Source organism: Bos grunniens, chromosome X, assembly GCF_055505025.1.
Source record: "Bos grunniens cultivar Pamir isolate PY7600 chromosome X, Bosgru_T2T1.0, whole genome shotgun sequence".
NCBI lineage: Eukaryota > Metazoa > Chordata > Mammalia > Artiodactyla > Bovidae > Bos > Bos grunniens.
The window spans coordinates 125,785,071-125,808,470 of NC_141194.1; the positions used below are offsets into that span (position 1 = coordinate 125,785,071).

Here is a 23,400-nt window from a genome sequence, read left to right on the forward strand (position 1 = left end):
TATGGCAGAAAGTGAAGAGGAACTCAAAAGCCTCTTGATGAAAGTGAAAGAGGAGAGTGAAAAAGTTGGCTTAAAGCTCAACATTCAGAAAATTAAGATCATGGCATCTGGTCCCATCACTTCATGGGAAATAGATGGGGAAACAGTGGAAACAGCAACAGACTTTATTTTTCTGGGCTCCAAAATCACTGAGATGGTGACTACAGCCATGAAATTAAAAGACGCTTACTCCTTGCAAGGAAAGTTATGACCAACCTAGATAGCATATTCAAAAGCAGAGATATTACTTTGCCAACAAAGGTCTGTCTAGTCAAAGCTATGATTTTTCCATTGGTCATGTATGGATGTGAAAGTTGGACTGTGAAGAAAGCTGAGCACCGAAGAACTGATGCTTTTGAACTGTGGTTTTGGAGAAGACTCTTGAGAGTCCCTTGGACTGCAAGGAGATCCAACCAGTACATTCTGAAGGAGATCAGCCCTGGGATTTCTTTGGAAGGAATGATGCTAAAGCTGAAACTCCAGTACTTTGGCCACCTCATGGGAAGAGTTGACTCATTGGAAAAGACCCTGATGCTGGGAGGGGTTGGGGGCAGAAGGAGAAGGGGACGACAGAGGATGAGATGGCTGGATGGCATCACCGACTCAATGGACGTGAGTTTGAGTGAACTCCGGGAGTTGGTGATGGACAGGGAGGCCTGGTGTGCTGCGATTCATGGGGTCACAAAGAGTCGGACACGACTGAGCAACTGAACTGAACTGAATGAGTGATATGTAGTGAATAATTCCTAATACTCAAAGGACTGGATTCTAAGACAAATTGGACCAGGAGCTTATTGTGTGCTTCCAGGTTTTTGTTCTTGGCTACCAATGTTCTCCAGAACCATGCCGGGCCACTCCTTGTATCCTCACCCTTAGCAGGAATATGATAATCACCCCACAACGTGCACACTGTATCCAGGTATTCATCTGTCATCCTCATGAATAGGTGACAAGGATCACTTCTCCTAGGAAGATGTCAGATTACCTACCATCCTTCTTACCTTAACAAGGGAAGAACTTCAGTTCTGGCCTCAAGACCCCTACCCCTGCCACCCACCACCTCTCATCAATGCCCAGATTACTGAGCCCAGAGTTCCACTAGGTACATGGTGTGATGCACACACAAATCCACATCTTCATCGATGGTGCCTGGAGTCATAACAAAGAATAACATCTACAATGTGAGTTTTTCCATCATACATACTTTATTGAAAAACATTTTACAAATTGAAAATATTTTACACAAACATCTGTAGCTCTCTGACATGAGTGGTACAGTATATCTTCCATTTGCCAAGACTGGTGAGATCAGCAGAGCAACTGAAACTCTCTGTAAACAAGGTCTCTGGTGATATTCCTTACTGCAAAGGACCACAGAGAACTCACCACAAGGAAACAGATTTTGGTAAAATATAATTGAACTGGAGGTTGAAAAATGACTCCTACATACTCCTCTTCCTTGAGGTACCTTGGCACAAGTTCTACTGAAGGAAGTTCCCTTGGCCTGAGTTTGGCCCAGGTTGTGGCAATCACAATCTGTGGTGGACAGACACCTGCGAGAACCTGGTTTCTCATGTTAGGATATTGCAGGGCAGATATAAAGTTACATAAGAAAAAAAGTTTAACTTTCCACATTGAAAACTGACAGCATCCTTTACCCCTCCCTTTGTTTTAGAGGGTTACCTTTGAAAAACGTGTCAGTTCTTTCTCTGCTTGTTTATATGTGTGGAAATCATTTAAAAGGCTCAATTAAGCCTATGGCCAATTTGACAACTCAGGAATGTTCCTTTAAGGACCTGGTAGGAAAATCGTTGCAAAGAGGGAGGGGGGAGGCTATGTAAGGAGAGAGCAACTTAAGCAGTTGAAACCAGAAACTGCTAGAGCTTCTGGACACTCAGAGAAAGAAATGACCATCAAAGCAGTGCACAAGAATCAATAAAAGTGCAGGAGAAGATCATAAAAAGGTGAGGGAAGGATCTCAGGAGGATTACAGCATCCACAGAAGCAGGAGATGTTCCTTCTCAGAACTTCCTCAGGTTATGTTATTATGCAACAGTATAAAACATTATAAAGAACATTAAACATTGCACAGAACGAGCAGTGGTAGCAAAATCATCTCCTGGCAGAGAGGCCCACAGTTCACTAGGAAAATGAAATGTGAAGACCTGATCCCAGTATTAATGCCTGAATGTCAGTACAGGTCCACATTCACTCACTTCACAGCTATCCATTTGCTTTACTGTTGTCTATATCACAGTTATGGCCACCCAATGGTAGTGAGAGGGAACAGGGCTATGAGACAGGAGACAGAGCCCTGAACCCATAATGTCTGCCACATGTTTCACGCCAAAGATCCTTGTCATCTCCACTGTCAGTCTTTCCTTATACTCTCAGAGCTGTCTCCTCATACTGCTGCTGGGCCCAAATTTACCTAATCAAGAGGAAGAAAAAGCCTTAAATGGGGGAACCACTGTACCCTGTCCCTCCCCAAAATGAGTTCCCCTTTCCTCTCACCACCTCTTGCAGCACAACACAACAAACATTGCATAACTGCCCCTCCACTGTGGTACTAAAAACACCTTCTTCCTTGAGATTGCAGAGAAGGTCTCCTTGAGGCAATGTCACCCCCACCAACAGGAAGACCCATATAAAAGGGAAGCCACCACCAAGCAGAAAGTCTTTCTAGCAGATACACATGGGGGGCGGGGGGAGACAGCTACAGCCTGGTGGTGTAACCCTCTCCAGCAAAAGGAAAACAAGGTCTTCATCCTCCCAGTCAGCACACTTGACTCGGGAGTTTCCCAGTCATTCAAGTTCATCAGTGCATGACCAGAAGGAAACAAACAGCCCGATTCAAGGACGGCTCATTGACAAGACCCACCTGACCTGATTTTTTCAACCAATGTGCAAGTGTGCTCAGTGGAATAGTGCCAAAAGCAAACATGGAAAGTTCTAAAAACATACACACACAGTGATGAGACACCCAACGATTCACTCTATGCCCTTGCTCTGCACAATGGCACAGAATTCTGACAACAGGTGATTGTCAGCTCTGCCCCAGAGCTTACATTACCCATGGCCTTTGCAGTACAGATGTCTGATTCAGGCTAGAGGTACCTTACCATCCAGACCCAACAATTCCCATAACCCTTGCTTTAGAGTACTCTGACAGAAGCCAGAGCCAACTTACACCCAGAACCCCTCATTTTGAATGCCCCTTGCAGCATTGAAGTCTGACTCACCACAGCTAACTTACCATCTGGCTCCAACATTTCCTATGACCCTTACTTCAGAGAAGTCTGACTCAGGCCAGAGCCAGCTGATGCCCTGAATGACAAGTTTCCTATGACCTTTGTGGCACAGAAATCTGAATCAGGTCAAAGGGAACTTAACATCTGAACCCAACATTTCCCGTGACCCTTGCTTTAGAGAATTCTGACTAAGACCATTGCCAACTTACACTCTGAACCCCACATTTTCTATGTCCCTTTGAGAGTGTAACAGGCATGAAGGCAAAGGATCTGCAAGTGGATGAAATAGCCTGCAAGTGTTAGACATTTTTTCTCTCTCCCTTAAGTAGCAGAAGGAAACAAACTACAATGTCAGATATTTTTCCCTTCTCTAAACAAATTCAAAAGGGGGATTCTTTTAAAATTCTGTTTTGCCATGATGAAACCTGGCTCCAACTGAACTTAACTTTTCTCAAACCCTGAGCTAACCAATGTGTTTTTCTTATGGAAGTGTTTTTCTTAAACTATTTTAATGAACTACGTATTTAACCTAGATTCTTTCTTCAAGTTGGTTCTGCCTAAGACTCAGAAGGGACTTGACAAGCCAGTATGTTTTACTCATGCAAATGTTCTGTTAAGCTATGTTTCAAGGGGACTATGTCTTTGCTTGGAAACCTGCCTTTCCTCAAGAGTCATGTCAATGGTTTTATGTCCCAGGACAAGTCACCTTGTGCCAATGCTATCTCAAAATGCATGGTGTGGGTGAGGAGCCTGGTGTCAGTCTCTGAGTTTTGAGACATTTCCTTTCTCTAATTAGCAGCATGCTGGTAGTGATATAACTTCCCACTAAAGACTAGCATGGGGACACTCTTTCTGTGCCCTTCTTATGTCTACATCAGAAGCTTACACTATCTCTTTCATCTTTTATAAAACTTTATTACACAAAAGCTCGAGTGATCAGGCCTCATCACTGGCCCCGACTTGAATTCCTCTCCTCCAGAGGCCAAGAAACCTGCATTCTTTCCTGGCTCAACAACAACCTTGCACCTTGGGGTACACAAGTCTGACACAGGCAAGTGCTACCTTACGACCTAGACCCAATATTTCCCATGACCCATGCTTTACAGAAGTCTGACTTGGGCCAGAGTCCAAAAAGAACATACCAAGAATAGCTGGTGACTTTTAACTGCACCTTTACAGCACACAAGGACATCTCAATAGGAGATCTGAGCTCAAACAAGTACAGTCAACATCAGTAGGTGCCTCCAAGGAGACTCTCTCGGATTACTCCTCTATGCCACAGTAATAGGAGGGGCAGTGGCCACCTTCCTCACTCTCTGCCCACCTGCAACCAGCAGGCCTCTGAAGGAGGGACCATGGTCTATATGTCATTTCATTTTTCCTGATCAGAGTGGCTCCTGCCCTTCTATGACGCTGTAACATCTATAAACCTCTCTGTAAGAGAACAGATAATGAAACTGGTTGGCCAATCAGCCATGAAATCCATTTAGTTCAACATGTATTCTCCCCTGATTGGAGAGCATTTACCTTACCAGTTATTTCTACTACTGTAAAAATACACACTGTCTTACCCCCAGATATCCATGTTGACAGGAAATGAAGTGGAGATGGAGGTGTGGGTAACCACGGACTTTTCAAGCAAATTGTTATTTAAGAAGGCTTCTCATAGCTTCATAATTAATATGACAAGATATGGGGCAAGCTAAATCCAACTCTAAGACCTCTTTACACCATATGTGGGAGGCCAGGGCCTCTGTTACCATGGCAATATAATGATCCATTCTGCATAACGAATGTCCCCTGCAAAACAAAGCTTGATCTATTTCTTACAAATAGTACTGAAATCACAGGATTTGAGAAGATTAGGAAATAAACCAATGAAAATTACTGAGGATATTCTTGCTTCTATTAATCTTCCAAAAAGTGGTGGGTGTGTTGCATTTATTAGCATCATCACCACCAAAACCACTATCATGGACACCACCATCATCATTTCCAGTAGGCTAACATGCCTCTCAAAATGATTACTGCTATCCTGATGAACTTAGTTTATGCACATAACAGTAAATCAGTATAAAAAAGAAAGATACCCGATTGCAAAGGCTTTGTCTTCAAGTGCCAAATATTTCCCATTTCTCTGTCACCCACATAAATCAGGGGCAAGCATGAGCTTGATATAGATAACTTAGACTGAAGACCTTAGATTGAAGACATTACCATTCCCAGCCAAGAGAGAACATTCAGCTATTGAGCTTGATACAGATAACCTGACACAGATAACTTCATACAGATAACTTGATACATTCATAGATTGAGCTTGATTAAGATAATGTAGATTGAAGACCTTAGATTGAAGACATTACCATTCCCACCCAAGAGAAAATATTCATCAAATACATGCCTCAGGAGGCTAAGTGACAACGCAGGCCTAGGGATCAACACCTTGAATAGCACAGAGGAGCCAGGTCACATCTGACCTATACTGAGTAGTGTCCCCTTCTCTTAAGAGTGCCAGTTCTTGAGACTGCCACTAATTGGCAAAACAATCTTTTGAAAGCTCTGCCTTATGACTGCTACCTAAGATGCTAATAGTAAGCATAAGTTCCCATGAAACAATTCACTGAGGCCTTCCCCACAGCCCCCTCCAATGAGGAGACTCAGGACGACTGCTATGTGATGGGCAGCTGGCACAAGCCTGTGTGGAAAGGAGAGAAGGGCCCACCATAATTGTTAAGTTTCACAACTCTTTTGACTAGCAAATGAGCCAGGGTTGTTCACCATCATGTCTCTTGTTGAAGGAACACAAGTTAGAAGAAAGCTTTCTCTCAGTATTATACGTTTCAGTTTGTCACCGCATGACGAAATCCACAATGACACCCATCGTCCAAAAATTTAAAGTAATTTAACCCACTACAGGTATAAACCAAGAGTATGAACGTCAATGTTCTGGGAAAAGGCCACACACTCTAGTTTCCCATCAAAAAGGAAATGTGAAATTTAAACATGGGTGGGTGAAATTCAGTTTCTGTGATGCCACCTTGCAACTTAAACTTCTACCAGTGATAAAGAGGAAACATAGTTATCTATTGAAACTGAAGGTTAGAAGGCTTTTTGAGAACATTTTAAATAGTGAACATTTCTATTGAACATTTTCTCCTCCCTTTACAAATGAGCAAATGACCTCACTTGAATGTTGATAAACTAATCACCATGAAGAAAACAAGTGAATATGTATTAGATCAGATCAGATCAGATCAGTCGCTCAGTCGTGTCCGACTCTTTGTGACCCCATGAATCGCAGCACGCCAGGCCTCCCTGTCCATCACCAACTCCCGGAGTTCACTGAGACTCACGTCCATCGAGTCAATGATGCCATCCAGCCGTCTCATCCTCTGTCGTCCCCTTCTCCTCCTGCCCCCAATCCCTCCCAGCATCAGAGTCTTTTCCAATGAGTCAACTCTTCGCATGAGGTGGCCAAAGTACTGGAGTTTCAGCTTTAGCATCATTCCTTCCAAAGAAATCCCAGGGCTGATCTCCTTCAGAATGGACTGGTTGGATCTCCTTGCAGTCCAAGGGACTCTCAAGAGTCCCTTAATAACACAATTAAGCAAAGTCAAAGGATTTCAATGCCCTCAAAAGGCTCACACCATTATAATGTATAATAAAAGGGAAAGGAAAGCATTGGGTGCTTGATTCCCTTCTGGGTTTGAAAGAAAGCAACAGCCCAAGAGTTGGCTGTTTTCTTATTTGTAACCTGCAAATATCACCCAATCTTTTAAGGGCAATTTTTGCTTGAAAACAATCTTAAACACACACAAAATGCAAAATAGACTTCCAGGGTTACAGAAGACCATGTCCAGAGTCTGTGAACAAGCCCCGAGCCAAACAAGCCATCTGTTTACTCAACTTTTAAGTCAAAATTCTCAGAATTTCTGTCCCGTTTTAAGGAAACATGTGAAGAAGACCATTCCAAAAGTTAACGAAAAAATGATATTAAACTTAAAGCCATATAAATAAAACACAAAACACCAAGGAAGCCAAGGGCTGTCAGTAGTCATAACACTGCACACACTCACTCAGAGGCTTACTTTCTCGTTTCACGTGGAAAATAACAAAAACACCCTCAATGGTTAAGAAAGGTCGCAAAAATGGCCAAGATCAACATTTGAACCAACCCAGCAATGATATATCCCCCAAACATGCAAGGCAAAATACAAGGCAGAATCAGCTCCATGGTGACCAAAGGTCACCCGAATTTCTGAGACCCCCACACCACCCAGCCAACCACACCCACCCTTTCCTCACAGTAAGACACAAACACTACAAAACATTAAGACCATGAATGGGAAGGGCATCTCCGAGATCCACAATTAAACAAAGAAAATCTCCAAGTTTCATCAGGCTGTTACAATAACGCCCAACAGCAAACCAGAGAGACAGTCTCTGCTATCCAACCTGGAGCTGATGGACACATCTCTGAAAGTCTCCATTAGGACACATCATCTACCCGATTCTCCAAATCACACTGCAGATAGCGAAATATGAATAAAGTAAGTAAAATGTATGCTTTTGAGATCTCGGGAAAGGTTGTCGCCATGTCAAATCCTAACCGAGGAGAATAGTGGATGGAAGCCCCACACGATAATATATATGGTAGGGAGCTTGCTATGCATGCTAAGTCGCTTCAGTCGTGTCCGACTCTGTGTGACCCCATAGACGGCAGCCCATCAGTTTCCCCCATCCCTGGGATTCTCCAGGCAAGAACACTGGAGAGATTTCGGCACCTGCTGTCAATTTGTGAGTTGTACAAACAAGAAGGTGCAGCTCCCCTAGGCTTGACTACCTTGAGTATTTAACTCATCTACACTCTACTGGGTGTGTGGACCACATAACCCCTGGGTCCCTTAGCTGGATTGCATGGCCATAATTTGCACAGTGCTCCTAGGAAAGATGATCTAACAGTAGCACTGTACTTCCCATGGGAAAGATCATTATGGAGGGTGTTTGAGACCTCATGGTGTGAACAGTGTTATGCAGCAGTCCATGATGTTGCCCTACCCAGTGCAATGGCTAATTTTATATGCCAACATGACTGGGCATGGAATATCCATATTAAACATTATTTCTGGTTGTATCTGTGAGGGTGTTTCTGGATGAGATGAGCATTTGAATTGGTGACTTAGTAAAAGAAAAGACCTTCCCCAATTTAAGTGGGCATCATCCAATCCTCTAGAGAGCCCAAATGGAACAAAAAGCAGAGAAAGGAAGAATTCTTCCCAGTTTTCTTAACTTAGGGCTTTTGATAGAACATGTCTCCTCATTTTCTCCTTCTCTTCAATGAAGATTCATGCCACTATAGCCCCTGGTTCACAGGCCTACAGACTGGGACTAAATTATATCACTGGCTTCCCTGGCTTTATACCTTGTAGACAGATTGTGGAATTTCTAAACCTGCATAAATAGGAAAACTAAATTCCTCAAGATAAACCTTCTTCATATATGTGTGTGTGTGTGTGTGTATACACATAAATATATATAGAAAATGTCTCTCATTGATTCGGTTTCTTTGAATAACTGACTAAAAACCTGGAACATCGAAGACAGCTTCTGTTGTTAGATTTGGCTTCATAGTCCTCAAATAGAACTTGGAAGAAACAGCAAAATCAAATACATGAAAATTAGTTCCAAACTACAAACTATGGGTGAAGAATGGAGAAGGCAATGGCACCCCACTCCAGTACTCTTGCCTGGAGAATCCCATGGATGGAGGAGCCTGGTAGGCTACAGTCCATGCGGTCGCTAGGAGTCGGACACGACTGAGCGACTTCATTTTCACTTTTCACTGTTCTGCATTGGAGAAGGAAATGGCAACCCACTCCAGTGTTCTTGCCTGGAGGATCCCAGGGGCAGGAGAGCCTGGTGGGCTGACGTCTATGGGGTCACACAGAGTCGGACACAACTGAAGTGACTTAGCAGTAGCAGTATGGGTGAAGAAACTATTATACCAGAAACAAACAGCCAGACATTGGACCAGAGGGGTTTCTTTTCCACTAGGGAACAGATGCTCCTTGGAAAGCCCAGAGAAAGATTACAGGTGAGCTCTTCCAAACTTGGGGTTGTTGGGTGAGCCTTTGACAAAGATCCAGAGGGCAGGAGAGTTGTTGCAGGCCTTCTCCAGTCATCAGTAAGAAATGATTAATCCACATGGAGAGGGACAACAATGAAGATTGGGGCCATTGATGTGAATCGTGTCTAAGGATTTGGCAAGTCTTCCCCATGTGTTACTAGGCTTGTCCCTCTGACTGGCATCAGCAGATGCATGCATACTGGGCCCTCTCAAGCCCTGGCATGCAATGACCACTAGCACCCAGGTCCTATCTTTCAGATCACCAATGTCTCCTCAATCGGTGGTTATCATTTATTCCATTTTTTTCTTTTTTTCCCCCATTTTTTCTGTGTGTGTTACTGCGCAGTGTGTGAGCTATTAGATCCTCAACCAGGGATCGATCCTGTTCCCACAGAAGTAAAAGCACTGAGCTTTAGCCACTGGACCACCAGGAAAGTCCTGTCTTTCAGTCTTATCTCATTTATACTTCATTCCACGTTCATGGTCTGTCTGAGGAAAATAATGTCTTCTCATCTACTGTATACGGTACATGAGCTTGAGGTATGCTGTTTAGATTCAAACCACAATTACTAATCCTACCAGCTGAATATCCTTCATTGTTTTGTGTCTCAGTTTCCCCATCAGTAAAGTGGGGATACTAATAAGAACTATGTCATCAGGCTGCCATAACCCTTAGTAAGTTCGTGCAAAGTATTTAGACCAGTGCCTAACAGTCCTGAATATTCATTGGAAGGGCTGATGCTGAAGATAAAACTCCAATACTTTGGCCATCTGATGCGAAGAGCAGACTCACTAGAAAAGACCATGATTCTGGGAAAGATTGAAGGCAGGAGGAGTAGGGGCCGACAGAGGATTAAATGGTTGGATGGCATCACTGACTCAATGGACATGAGTTTGGGTAAGCTTCGGGAGTTGGTGATGGGCAGGGAAGTCTGGCGTGCTTCAGTCTCTGGGGTCGCAAGGAGTCAGACACAAATGAGCCACTGAAGTGAACTGAACAAACACACACTAAGCTTTCACGTAAAGTCATCTAGGACTGTTATTTATCACCATGCATGTCTCTGGTCAAATAAACCCTCCTTCCTGGAGAATTTATCATGCTAGCTCCACCAACAAGAGTCTAATTTCTCTGACTCTTTTCCTACTAACCATTCGTGTAACATATCCCACATCTTAGCAACATATTGGCCAGTTTGCCAGTTGTTTTGTTCCACAATTACTATTTTCACCTATGTTAATGTTTCTGTTGACTTATTAACTCTTGCACATTTTTCATGTATATATGCTGTTTTTTTAATTTTTACCCATGATTTTCCAATTCATCAACTAAGTTGCTCATTTTTTCCTGATATAATATAGCTATATACAGCACAATACATATGAGGATTCAATAGCACATAAGGAGACACTGAAATCATACCTTTCATTAAGAGATCCCCAGTGATATTCCCCAAGAGAATGTCATAAACCCCATTGTCTACTCATTGCTTTGGCAGAAGGCACAATGTGGGTGGAATCTGATAGAAGAACTGGCAAAATATACTGAAGATTTGGTTGACCATATCAGACCCATCTGTCAAGAAAAGATGCAGAAAGCTGAAATGTGTGTTGCATAAGAGTTGATGGAGAAGGTGGGAGAGAGAGGAGTTGTTTTGAAGGGTTTAGGATGAGCTAGTGCAGAGGAGCAGGAATGTGAAAGAGCATGTCATTCTCAGGGAAAAACATGTATTCTGGCCTCATAGGAGAAGACAGTTAACAATATAATCTGCAAAACATGAAGGGAAAGGAGATAAGTGGCCAAAGGCAAAGAACCATGGGTTAGATATGGTAAACTCCATTGAGATCCAATTTCTTTTCAAATCTACCATTAGGGCGTCAATGTGCAGAACAGATAAAAAGAGAGGGTCAAAAGAATATGGAGACTGAGCACACATGGCCGCCTTTCTCCAAAATCACATGAGCCTTGCTCATGCACAAGCACACCGTGTCTGCTGCCTCATGGAACAGGGCATGTCTGTGGGTGCAGGCATGTAAGGCAAGGACCTTGGAATTGCCGAAGAAGCAATATAGGCAACCATCAACCACATGTTAAACCAGGTCAAGCCTATCAGGACCATCTTGAGAAGAGGAATGACCACCTCCATTACCGCCTGGAGCAGTGCTTGAATCCAAGTGTCAGATGCATCTTGAGTTCCAGCAGCCGCACACAGAGGTTCCAAGTGATTGGCTTCCCTAGTGGAGCCCTCCAAGAACCCCCGAGCTAGGCCTCTACCCTGCCTCCCTGAGCCTGGCTCTAGCCTTAGCCCCCTTCACCTGGCTGAGGGCTGGCCTCCAGATGTCCTTGGGGATCTTCCTGCCTAGGCCATGCTTCTGGTACTTCCCTTCAGAGGGCCTGGAACCCCGCACCACCTGGTATCCCTTGCTGGGGTCAGGTGTGGGCCTGTGACCAACACAACTTGCCTTCCTGCCCAAATCTTGGATGCTCATCCTTCTGCCAAGGCATTGAGTGTCCAAATTGAAATAGTCTGCATCAGGGCTTCCACGTGCACAGGCACACACACACACACACATACTGACAAAAGGTCATTCAAATTCTCAACTTTATATGATATGTGCAAACCTTCTATGAAGATGTCTCCGAAGCTCAGTCCACTCATGAATGGAAAGAAAGAATCTGTTTCCCTGAATTCTGAATGTTAGACTTTCTAACCAACATTGTACATCTTATAGGGAAAAGGCAAGTCTTAATTTCTTTGGCTTGAATGTGTTTGAATAATATCTGGGGGCAGACTAAATAATGTTTGAATGAAAATTATACTGGATATTCACTGCACTTCTCTAACTATCCTCTGTGGATTGCCTGATCAAGAACATGGCCCATCTATAAGTTCGTCAGTGTGAGGGTGTTCTGGTAAACCTAGACTTGGGTCTGGTTTCTGTAGTGATGGCATTCTGGCTTAGGACTGTGACCTTAACCTGTGAAGTTCAGCGTAACTGTGGATCCTTAGTGTCAGAGTTGCCACCCTCCTTCTTCTCCGCATGAGGTGGGCTCCATACTGCCTAAACATAGGGCTGGACCAGGGTATGCAAATAGTCGTGGGTCATCTTCTGAGACTTGGTTCAGTCACCAAAGGTAGATCTACACCTGGAACAGTAATGGCTTCCCTAAGTTGTCCCACATCACTTGTGCAAATGAGAAGAACTCAGATCACCCATAGAAGGAACCTGACCTACATGTCTGTGCCACTGTGGGTGGAGATCAGGACAAAGTTGTAGCCTGTGTCCCTAGACTGTGTCCCTGTGATACAGAGAGATGGAAAGATAGATTGCTGGAAGGATATAGAGACAGAAAGAAGAATGCGGAGGTGGGAGGAAGGCTGAGAGGACACCAGCACTGGAATCAAGGCACAGACTAGCCTACATTTGCCTCTGTCTGGATGAGACTTGTGCCCTAGGAGCTTCTAAGATACAGCTTTCTAGGCTGAGTGCACCCTTCCTCCAAGCCTCAACAGAATCCCTTCATGCCTTGAGATCCATCCAGAATGTCATGAGATGACCACCAGTCAGTCCCAAAGTCATGGGAAAAAGGTGCTCCAAGCCTTTCAAGGCATCCCTGGGGTGGGGAAAAGAATCAGAACAAAATGCAGGAAAGGAACTCAGAATGGGCAAGTCCTTATTCATCCTTTTTTCCTATAAGCTTCCTGTCACCCATTCATTTCTCTCCCAAGTGAGACCACATTCAAGGAAAGAGGAGAGTAGAAGGCACGGACCCCCTGCTCTCTGTATGTTTGTGTTTGTGTGGAAGGGGCAGGTGAGCCATAGTGATTTACAAGATCCCTTACCTCCAACAAAATAACAGAGTTCTAAAAGTGCACACCTGGTGCAGGAGTTATGTGTACTGCTTCGTGAATGTGCCTGTGCACTGAGACCCTACTTCTCAGTGCCAGGATATCCAGGGTTTTGCAAAGGTGCCCTTGCATCATCATGTTTATCCATACATCAACAGTTATGAGGGAGATACATACAGCCTGGCCCATAAAAAGCCCTCAATAAATGGAAAAAATTATGCTCACTCCTCTCAATTCTGCACCAAGTCCAAAATCCCTTGGACTTCTATAAAACAAAAAAGGGCCAATGATTAATTAGTTAATCAATGCCTGCTGATCCTGTATTTGGAGTACGAGTGAGAAGTAGTTCCATCTCCTTGAAAATCCAAATCTCAGCATGTTTCTCTCCTGCCTGCTGACTTGGACTTGCATACTTGAATTGGGTAGCTCACATTCTAATGAATAAGTTATTCTTTAACAAGAGTACATCATAACACTGGGACAAAGAATGAAATTCCAGCTGTTTTTACACTATAGAAGACCTTCTTCAACCTCCACATACTGAGGAACCCTTTGGGTAGAAGTCACACATTGCAGCTTTGGTGATCCCTAGAGGCTGATCTGGAGAAGGCACTGGCACCCCACTCCAGCACTCTTACCTAGAAAATCCCATGGGCGGATGAGCCTGGTGGGCTGCCGTCTATGGGGTTGCACAGAGTCAGACACGACTGAAGCGACTTAGCAGCAGCAGCAGCAGAGGCTGATCACAAGATGTGAGTTGCTGAGACACGCAGCCTATACAATCTTTATGAAAACTCCAGGGAGACCCAAGCCCACCAGCCAGTGGGCATATCTTCAATCAGGACAGACTGTGACAGTCTTGCTTTCTTTTCCCCAGGAGGATGATGTCAATGAGCACAAGGTTTTAATGACTGCCCTCCACCCTCCCTGCCTCAGGCCGTCTGTGTGCCCAACCCACACCACTTCGCTACAAGGCCATGTGAGCCTTGCACATGCATGAGCCTGCCAAGTCTGGTGGCCATGTGGAAAAGGGCATGCCTGTGGATGTGCACATGGGAGGAAAGGTCCACGGATTCGCCCGAGGAGGAATATGGGCAGCCACCAACCCCATGTTGGACCAGGTCAACACCTCTCTGGACCACGTGGAGGAGAGAAACGAGCACCTCCCTGACCGCCTCCAGAGTGCTTGAATCTAACTTGTAGACACACTTTGAGTTCCATCAGCTGCTCAGGGAGGCCAGAAGCAATTGGCAGTCCCTAGTGGAGCCCTCCAAGGGCCCTGAGCCAGGCCTCAACCCTGGTTCCCTGAGCCGGCTCTAGCCTGAGCCCTCATCACCTGACTTGGGGCTGGACTGCAGATGTTCTGGATTTGTACCTGCCTAGGCCCACATTCTGGTACTTCCTTTCACGTGCCTGGCATATGCCCACCTCCTGGCATCTGCACCTCATGTCAGGTGTGGGTCTGTGACCCACCCAACTTGTCTGCCTGCAAAAGTCCTACATTTATTAGGCAGAGTAAAAAGTTATCTCAAAATTCTCTGAATTACTATTCCTGCACCATGTTGCCACTTGAATGGCTATTTCACAAAATTTTGTCAGCATGCTTAGCTCTACAAAGGGTTAATAAATTTACTATTAAAAATTTTATGCAATGTATTTAAAGTTTTGATTTTTAAATAAATTTATTTTTTATTGAAGGATAAATGCTTTTCAGAATTTTGCTCTTTTCCATCAAATCTCAACATGAATCAGCCATAGGTATAGATATATCCCCTCCCTTTTGAAACTCCTCCCTATCTCCCTCTCCATCCCACCCCTCTAGGTTGATCTAGAGCCCCTGTTTGAGTTTCCAGAGCCATACAGCAAATTCCCCTTGACTATCTATTTTATATATGGTAATGTAAGTTTCCATGTTACTCTTGCCATACATCTCACCCTCTCTTCCCCTCTCCCCATATCCATAAGTCTATTCTCTATGTCTGTTTCTCCATTGTTGCCCTGTAAATAATATCTTCAGCACCATTTTTCAAAATTCCATATATATGTGTTAGAATATGGCATTTCTCTTTCTCTTTCTGACTCAGGTCACTCTGTATAATAGGTTCTAGCTTCATCCACCTCATTAGAACTGACTCAAATGTGAACGTGAACGTGAAGTCGCTCAGTCGTGTCCAACTCTTTGCGACCCCATGGACTGTAGCCTACCAGGCTCCTCTGTCCATGGGATTTTCCAGGCAATAGTACTGGAGTGGATTGTCATTTCCTTCTCCAAGGGATCTTCCCAACCCAGGGATCGAACCTGGGTCTCCTGCATCGTAGACAGACGCTTTACCATCTGAGCCACCAGGGAATGGTGGACTCAAATGTGTTTCTTTTTATTTCTGAGTAATATTCCATTGTGTATATATACCACTACTTCTTTATCCATTCATCTGTGGATGGACATCTAGGTTCCTTCTACGTTCTAGCTACTGTAAATAGTGCTGCAAATAACAATGGGATACTTGAAACTCTTTCAATTTTGGTTTCCTCAGGGTATATGATTAGGAGGCAGATATCTGGGTCATATGGTGGTTTTATACCTAGTTTTTTTTTAAGGAATCTCCATGCCATCTTCCATAGTGGCTGTGTCAATTTACACCCTGTCCAGCATTTATTGTTTCTTGACTTTTAATGAGTGCCCTTCTGACTGGTGTGGGGTGATATCTCATTGTAGTTTTGATATGCATTTCTCTAATAATGAGTGATGTTGAGCATCTTTTCATGTGTTTGTTACCCACCTGTATGTCTTCTTAGGATATATGTCTATTTATGTCTTTGTCCATCTTTTTGACTGGATTGTTTGTTTTCTGGTATTGAGTTGTATGAGCTGCTTGTATATTTTGGAAATTAATCCTTTGTCAGTTGTTTCATTTGCTATTATTTTTCCCATTCTGTGGGTTGTCTTTTCACCTTGTTTATACTTTCCTTTGCTGTGTAAAAACTTTTAAGTTTAATCAGGTCCCACTTGTTTACTTTTGTTTTTATTTCCATGACTCTAGGAGGTGGGTCATGGAGCATCTTGCTTTGATTTATGTCATTTAGTGTTCTGCCTATGTTTTCCTCTAAGAGTTTTATAATTTCTTGTCTTACATTTAGGTCTTTAATCCATTTTGAGTTTATATTTGTGTATGGTGTTAGGAAGTGTTCTAATTTTATTCTTTAACATGTAGCTGTCCAATTTTCTGAGCACCATTTATTGAAGAAGCTGTCTTCTGGGCTTTCTATCTTGTTCCATTAGTCTATATTTCTGTTTTTGTGCCAGTACCATACTGTCTTGATGACTGTAGCTTTGTAGTATAACCTGAAGTCAGGAAGCTTGATTCCTCCAGCTCCATTCTTCTTTCTCAAGACTGCTTTGGCCATTCGGGGACTTTTGTGTTTCCATATGAATTGTGCAATTTTTTGTTCTAGTTCACTGAAAAATAATTTGGTAATTTGATAGGAGTTGCATTAATCTGCAGCTTGCATTTGGTAGTATAGTTATTTTCACAATACTGATTCTTCCTACTCAGGAACATATAATACCTCTCCATCTGTTTATGTCATCTTTGACTTCTTTTATTAGTGTCCTATAATTTTCTGTGTACAATTCTTTTTTCTCCTTAGGTAAGTTTATTGCTAGATATTTAACTATTTTTGTTGCAGTGGTGAATGGGACTGATTCTTTAATTGCCCTTTCTAATTTTTCATTATTAGTATAAAGAAATGCAAGTGATTTCTTTGTATTGATTTTGTATCCTGCAACTTTGCTAAATTCACTTATTAGCTCTAGTAATTTTCTCATACTATCTTTAGGGTTTTCTATGTACAGTATCTTATCATCTGCCAACAGTGAGAGCTTTACTTCTTCTTTACTGATCTGGATTCCTTTTCTTTGTTTTTCATCTCTGATTGATGTATCTAGGAGTTCCAGAATGATGTTGAATAATAGTGGTGAAAGTGGACACCCTTGTCTTCTTCCTTATCTTAGGGGGAATGCTTTCCATTTTTCACCATTGGGAATAATATTTGCTGTAGGCTTGTCATATATGGCCTTTCCTATGTTGAGGTAGGTTATTTCTATGCCCATTTCTTGAAGAGTTTTAATCATAAATAAGTGCTAAATTTTGCCAAAGGCTTTTTCTGCATCTATTGAGATGATCATATTGTTTTTATCTTTCAATTTGTTAATATGGTGGATCACATTGATTGATTTCCATATATTGAAGAATCCTTGCATCCATAAAAGAAACGCAATTTGATCATGGTGTATTAGCTTTTCGATGTGTTGCTGAATTTTGTATGCTAAAATTTTGTTGAGGATTTTTGCATCTATATTCATCAGTGATATTGAGCCTAATTTTCTTTTTTTGTGTGGTCTTTGTCTGGTTTCAGTATCAGGGTGATGGTGGCTTCATAGAATGAATTTGGAAGTGTTCCTTCCTCTGCAGTTTTTTGAAAGACTTTTAGAACTATTGGCGTTAGCTCTTCTCTAAATGTTTGATAGAATTCTCCTCTGAAGGTATCTGGTCCTGGGCTTTTGTCTTTGGGGAGATTTTTGATCACAGCTTCAATTTCAGTGCTTGTAGTTGGGTTATTCATAATTTTTATTTATTCTTGGTTCAGTCTTGGCAGATTGTACTTTTCTAAAAATCTGTCCATTTCTTCCAGGATATCTATTTTATTGCCATATAGTTGCTCATAATAGTCTTTTATAATCCTTCATATTTCTGCTTTGTCTGTTGTAATGTCTCCTTTTTCATTTTGAATTTTGTTGCTTTGATTCTTCTCTCTTTTTTTCTTAATGAGACTAGCTAAGTGTTTGTCAGTTTTGTTTATTTTCTCAAAGAGCAAGCTTTTAGTTTTATTAATCTTTACTGTTGTTTCTTTCATTTCTTTTTCATTTATTTCTGCTCAGGTCTTTATAATTTCTTTCCTTCTACTAATTTTTTTCTTCTTTTTCCAGTTGCATTAGGTGTAAATTTAGGTTGTCTATTTGATGTTTTTCTTGTTTCTTGAGGTAGGATTTTATTGCTAAAAACTTCCCTCTTAGTACTGTTTTTCTGTATCCCATAGGCTTTGAGCTGTTGTGTTTTCATTGTCATTTGTTTCTTGAATTTTTTTTTCTTTTGATTTCTTCAGTAACCTGTTATTTAGAAATATGTTGTTTATTCTCCATGTGTTTTTGTTTCTTACAGTGTTTTTTTTCTTGTAAATGATCTCTGGTCTCATAGCATTGTGGTCAGAGAAGATGACTGATACAGTTTCAATTTTCTTAAATGTACTGAGGTTTGATTTGTGACCCAAGGTGTGGTTTATGGTGGAAAGTGTTCCATGTGCACTCGAGAAGAAAATGTATTCTTCTGAATTTGGATGGAATGTGCTGAGGGTATCAATGAGATCCATCTCATGTAATGTATCATTTATGACCTGTGTTTCCTTATTAATTTTCAGTTTTGATGATCTGTCCACTGGTGTGAGTGGGGTGTTCAAGGCTCCTACTATTATTGTATTACTGTCATTTTCTCCTTTTATCTCCATTATTGTTTGTCTCATGTATTGAGGTGCTCCTATGTTGGGTGCACAAAGATTTACGATTGTTTTGTCTTCCTCTGGATTGATCTCTTGATCATTACATAGTGTCCTTCCTTATCTCTTGTAATCTTCTTTAATGTAAGGACAATTTTGTCTGATATGAGGATTGCTACTCCAGCTGTCTTTTGCTTCCCATTTGCATGGAATATATTTTTCCATCCTCTGACTTTCAGTCTATATGTATCTTTAGATCTGAAGTGGGTTTCTTGTAGACAGCATATACATGGGTCTTCTCATTGTATCCATTCAGCCAGTCTGTGTCTTTTGGTTGGAGAATAATAATTTTTCAAAATTTATTCCTTCATTTACTTTCCTACTGTTCTTTTTTCCTTTTTCCTTGCAGTTAATCTTTAATGTATATAAATCTTCTTCATCTACCTCTGTCTAACTTTACATATCTACTCTTTCTTTCTTTTCTTTCTTTCCTTTCCTCTCAACGTATTTATTGTGTTTTTTTTTTTCCATTGCTTTATTCCCCACTTGGCATTTTGCTTTTGTTTTGTTTTCCAGTGTGTGCTTAAGTTAGTTTCGTTCTTAACAGATAAATATAATTTTTTATTTCCTTTGCTTGCTGGATCAATTTACTGTATTTTTGTTTGACTGTTTTCACTGTGGTCATGGGTATATATGTATATGTGTATATTACATTATTTTAATTATTCTTTGCCTGATTTTTTAACTGGCATTTATCTGGAGTTCATCTTGGGTTTCTCATATTTGAATATTTGTTTTACTCTCCTTTAATGCCATAACAAACCATTTGTGGACTCTTCATTCCTGACCAGAGTTCCAACCAGAGTTCCAACTCCAACTTTGGGGTGTGAGCACTGACCCCAAGACATTAGGCTACAAGAGAACCAACCCTAGGGTGTATCAAATACTGAGAACTCACACAAGGGGAACCACTTAAATACAAGACCTGACATCAAACAACCACCAGTAGCACCCTGTGCAGGACGCCTCATCTAAACAACAAAGAAAACAGAAATACAAACCAAATCATCATCAGACATAAGTACCACCTCACTAAGCCTTGGCCATCAGAGGAAAAGCAAACAAAAAAAAACAAAAATTCAGCACAAATCTCACCCTATACGAAGTTCACACAAACTACTGGACCAACCTTAGGAGCGCAGATACCAAAAGGCAGAAAAAATTCATCTTTTGTTAAAGAAAGAATTCAACTTTCCTTGAACCCTGCAAAAGGAAGACATCAAACACAATAACTTTAAAAAAAAGATGAAAAGGCTGAAAAAAACCTGCACAAATGAAGGAACAAACTAGAAAAACAGAAGTCCAAATAATTAAAGAGGAAACAGGAAAATTACCTGAAAAAGAATTCAGAATAATGTTTGTAAAGATGATCAAAAACCTTGAATACAAAATGGAGAAAATGCAAGAATCAACTAACAAGACCTAAAGAATTAAAGAATAAGCATTCAGAGACAAACAACACAAATACATAAATTAAAAATACTCTAGAAGGAATCAATAGCAGATTATCAGAAGGAGAAGAACGGATCAGTAAGCTGGAAGATCAAATTGTAGAAACAACTTGTGAAGAGAAGAATAAAGTAAAAAGCACAAAAAGAGCTGAGGACAGTCTCAGAGATCCCTGGGACCGTATCAAATGCACCAACATTCGAATTATAAGGGTCCTAGAAGAAGAAGAGGAAAAGAAAAGATATGAGAAATTTTTTGAAGAGAATATAGTTGAAAATGTCCCTAACATGGAAAAGTAAATAGCCAATCAAGTCCAGGAGGCACAAAGAGTCTGGTAGAGTATAAACCCAAGGAGAAACATGCCAAGACACTTACTAATCCAACTAAAAAGGCTAAACACAAAGAAAGCATATTGAAAGCAGCAAGGGAGAAGCAATAAGTAACATACAAGGGAAACACCTACACTTCACAGCTGACCTTTAAGCGGAAACTGCAGCCAGAAGGGAATGACAGGATATATTTAAAGTACTGAAACAGAAAAATTTACAACCAAGATTACTGTACCCAGCAAGATCTCATTCAAAACTGATGGAGAAATAAAAGATTTTCAGGCAAGCAAAAGTTAAGAGAATTCAGTACCACCAAACCAGCTTTACAACAAACGTTAAAGGGACTTAAATAGTCAAGAAATACAACAGAAGAAAAAAAATCTACAAAATCAACCCCAAACAATTAAAATAATGGCAGTAGGAATATATATATCAATAATTACTTTAAATGTAAAAGGATTAAAAGCTCCAAAAACACTCTGGAGGGAACCAATAGTAGAATAACAGGGACAGAAAATAGGATAAGTGAGGGAGAAGATAGAATGGTAGAAATAAATGAAACAGAGAGGGAAAAAAACAAATTAAAAGAAATGACAACCTCAGAGACCTCTGGGACAATGTAAACGCCCCAACATTCGAATCATAGGAGTCCCAGAAGAAGACAAAAAGAAAGACCATGAGAAAACACTTGAGGAGATAATAGTTGAAAACTCCCCTAAAATAGGGAAGGAAATAGTCAGCCAAGAAACCCAGAGAATCCCAAACAGGATAAACCCAAGGCGAAACACCCCAAGACACATATTAATCAAATGAACAAAGATCAAACACAAAGAACACATATTAAAAGCAGCAAGGGAAAAACAAAAAATAACACACAAGGGGATTCTCATAAGGATAACAGCTGATCTTTCAATAGAAACTCTTCAGGCCAGAAGGGAATGGCAGGACATACTTAAAGTGATGAAAGAAAATAACCTACAGCCCAGATTACTGTACCCAGCAGGGATCTCATTCAAACATGAAGGAGAAATCAAAAGCTTTACAGACAAGCAAAAGCTGAGAGAATTCAGTACCCCCAAACCAGCTCTCCAACAAATGCTAAAGGATCTTCTCTAGACAGGAAACACATTCTTACTTTTTGACTTGGTCTATAGAAGCAACAATTAGAACTGGACATGGAACAACAGACTGGTTCCAAATAGGAAAAGGAGTACATCAAGGCTGTATATTGTCACCCTGCTTATTTAACTTTTATGCAGAGTACATCATGAGAAACGCTGGGCTGGAAGAAGCACAAGCTGGAATCAAGATTGCTGGGAGAAATATCAATAACCTCAGATATAAAGATGACATCACTCTTATGGCAGAAAGTGAAGAGGAACTCAAAAGCCTCTTGTTGAAAGTGAAAGAGGAGAGTGAAAAAGTTGACTTAAAGCTCAACATTCAGAAAACTAAGATCATGGCATCTGGTCCTATCACTTCATGGGAAATAGATGGGGAAACAGTGGAAACAGTGTCAGAATTATTTTGGGGGGCTCCAAAATCACTGCAGATGGTGACTGCAGCCATGAAATTAAAAGACGCTTACTCCTTGGAAGGAAAGTTGTGACCAACCTAGATAGCATATTCAAAAGCAGAGACATTACTTTGCCAACAAAGGTCCGTCTAGTCAAGGCTTTGGTTTTTCCAGTGGTCATGTATGGATGTGAGAGTTGGACTATGAAGAAAGCTGAGTGCCGAAGAATTGATGCTTTTGAACTGTGGTGTTGGAGAAGACTCCTGAGAGTCCCTTGGACTGCAAGGAGATCCAACAAGTTCATTCTAAAGGAGATCAGTCCTGGGTGTTCATTGGAAGGACTAATGCTGAAGCCGAAACTCCAATACTTTGGCCACCTCATGGGAAGAGTTGACTCATTGGAAAAGACCCTGATGCTGGGAGGGGTTGGGGGCAGGAGGAGAAGGGGATGACAGAGGATGAGATGGCTGATGGCATCACCGACTCAATGGACATGAGTTTGAGTGAACTCCGGGAGTTGGTGATGGACAGGGAGGCCTGGCGTGCTGTGATTTATGGGGTCGCAAAGAGTCGGACACAACTGAGTGAACTGAACTGAACTGATAGATTCTTTTGGATTTTTTATCATTTTGTTTACTTTTTTCCCCCACCTCTGTTGTAGTTGTCAATTTTATTGGTACTAAGAAATCCTATTAAGCTTCTGAGCTTTTTTTTTTTTGTTTTCCTTTTTCTTCAGTCACATTTTTTATTGTTGTCATAAACCTCTGCCTTTACTTTGGGTTTTAACTGTTCTGTGGACTTTTCCTCTTTTTTTTTTTATTTTAATTTACTTAAATATGGTCATATTATCCTGGATGGATTGAAGGTTAAGACATACCAAAAACCCTTGGTAAGGTTGAAGGGTAAGAGAAACCAGAGTGTACTACTGAATACGGTGGTTCTGGGGAAATGTTTGGAAGAGACACTCTCTCCCTGCCATGTAATCCACCAGACTTGACATGGGGAGATGAGGAGGGTGATAGGTCAGTTTCAAGGGCCATTTAAGAGTGTTAAAAATGACCCCTTTCTTCCACCAGAGCAATTTGGCCTTACCCCCCTCCTCCATAAATGTGTCAGGATGGTGCTTTGTGATGTCTAAGCCCTTCAGGGCTACCATTGGCTAGAAGAGAGCCCTGCTGACCAAACAAAGCCTAAGGGTGTGGCCCTTCCTTGTGCCTGGAGGGGCATATAT

General features: G+C 41.5%; 1 non-coding gene across 1 annotated transcript; it reads right to left on the minus strand.

Moving 5' to 3' along the window:
* Positions 1-15,543: 15,543 nt before the first annotated feature.
* TRNAR-ACG (transfer RNA arginine (anticodon ACG)) lies at positions 15,544-15,615 on the minus strand. The gene has a single exon. It is a non-coding gene; the product is annotated as a tRNA-Arg (tRNA).
* Positions 15,616-23,400: the final 7,785 nt, after the last annotated feature.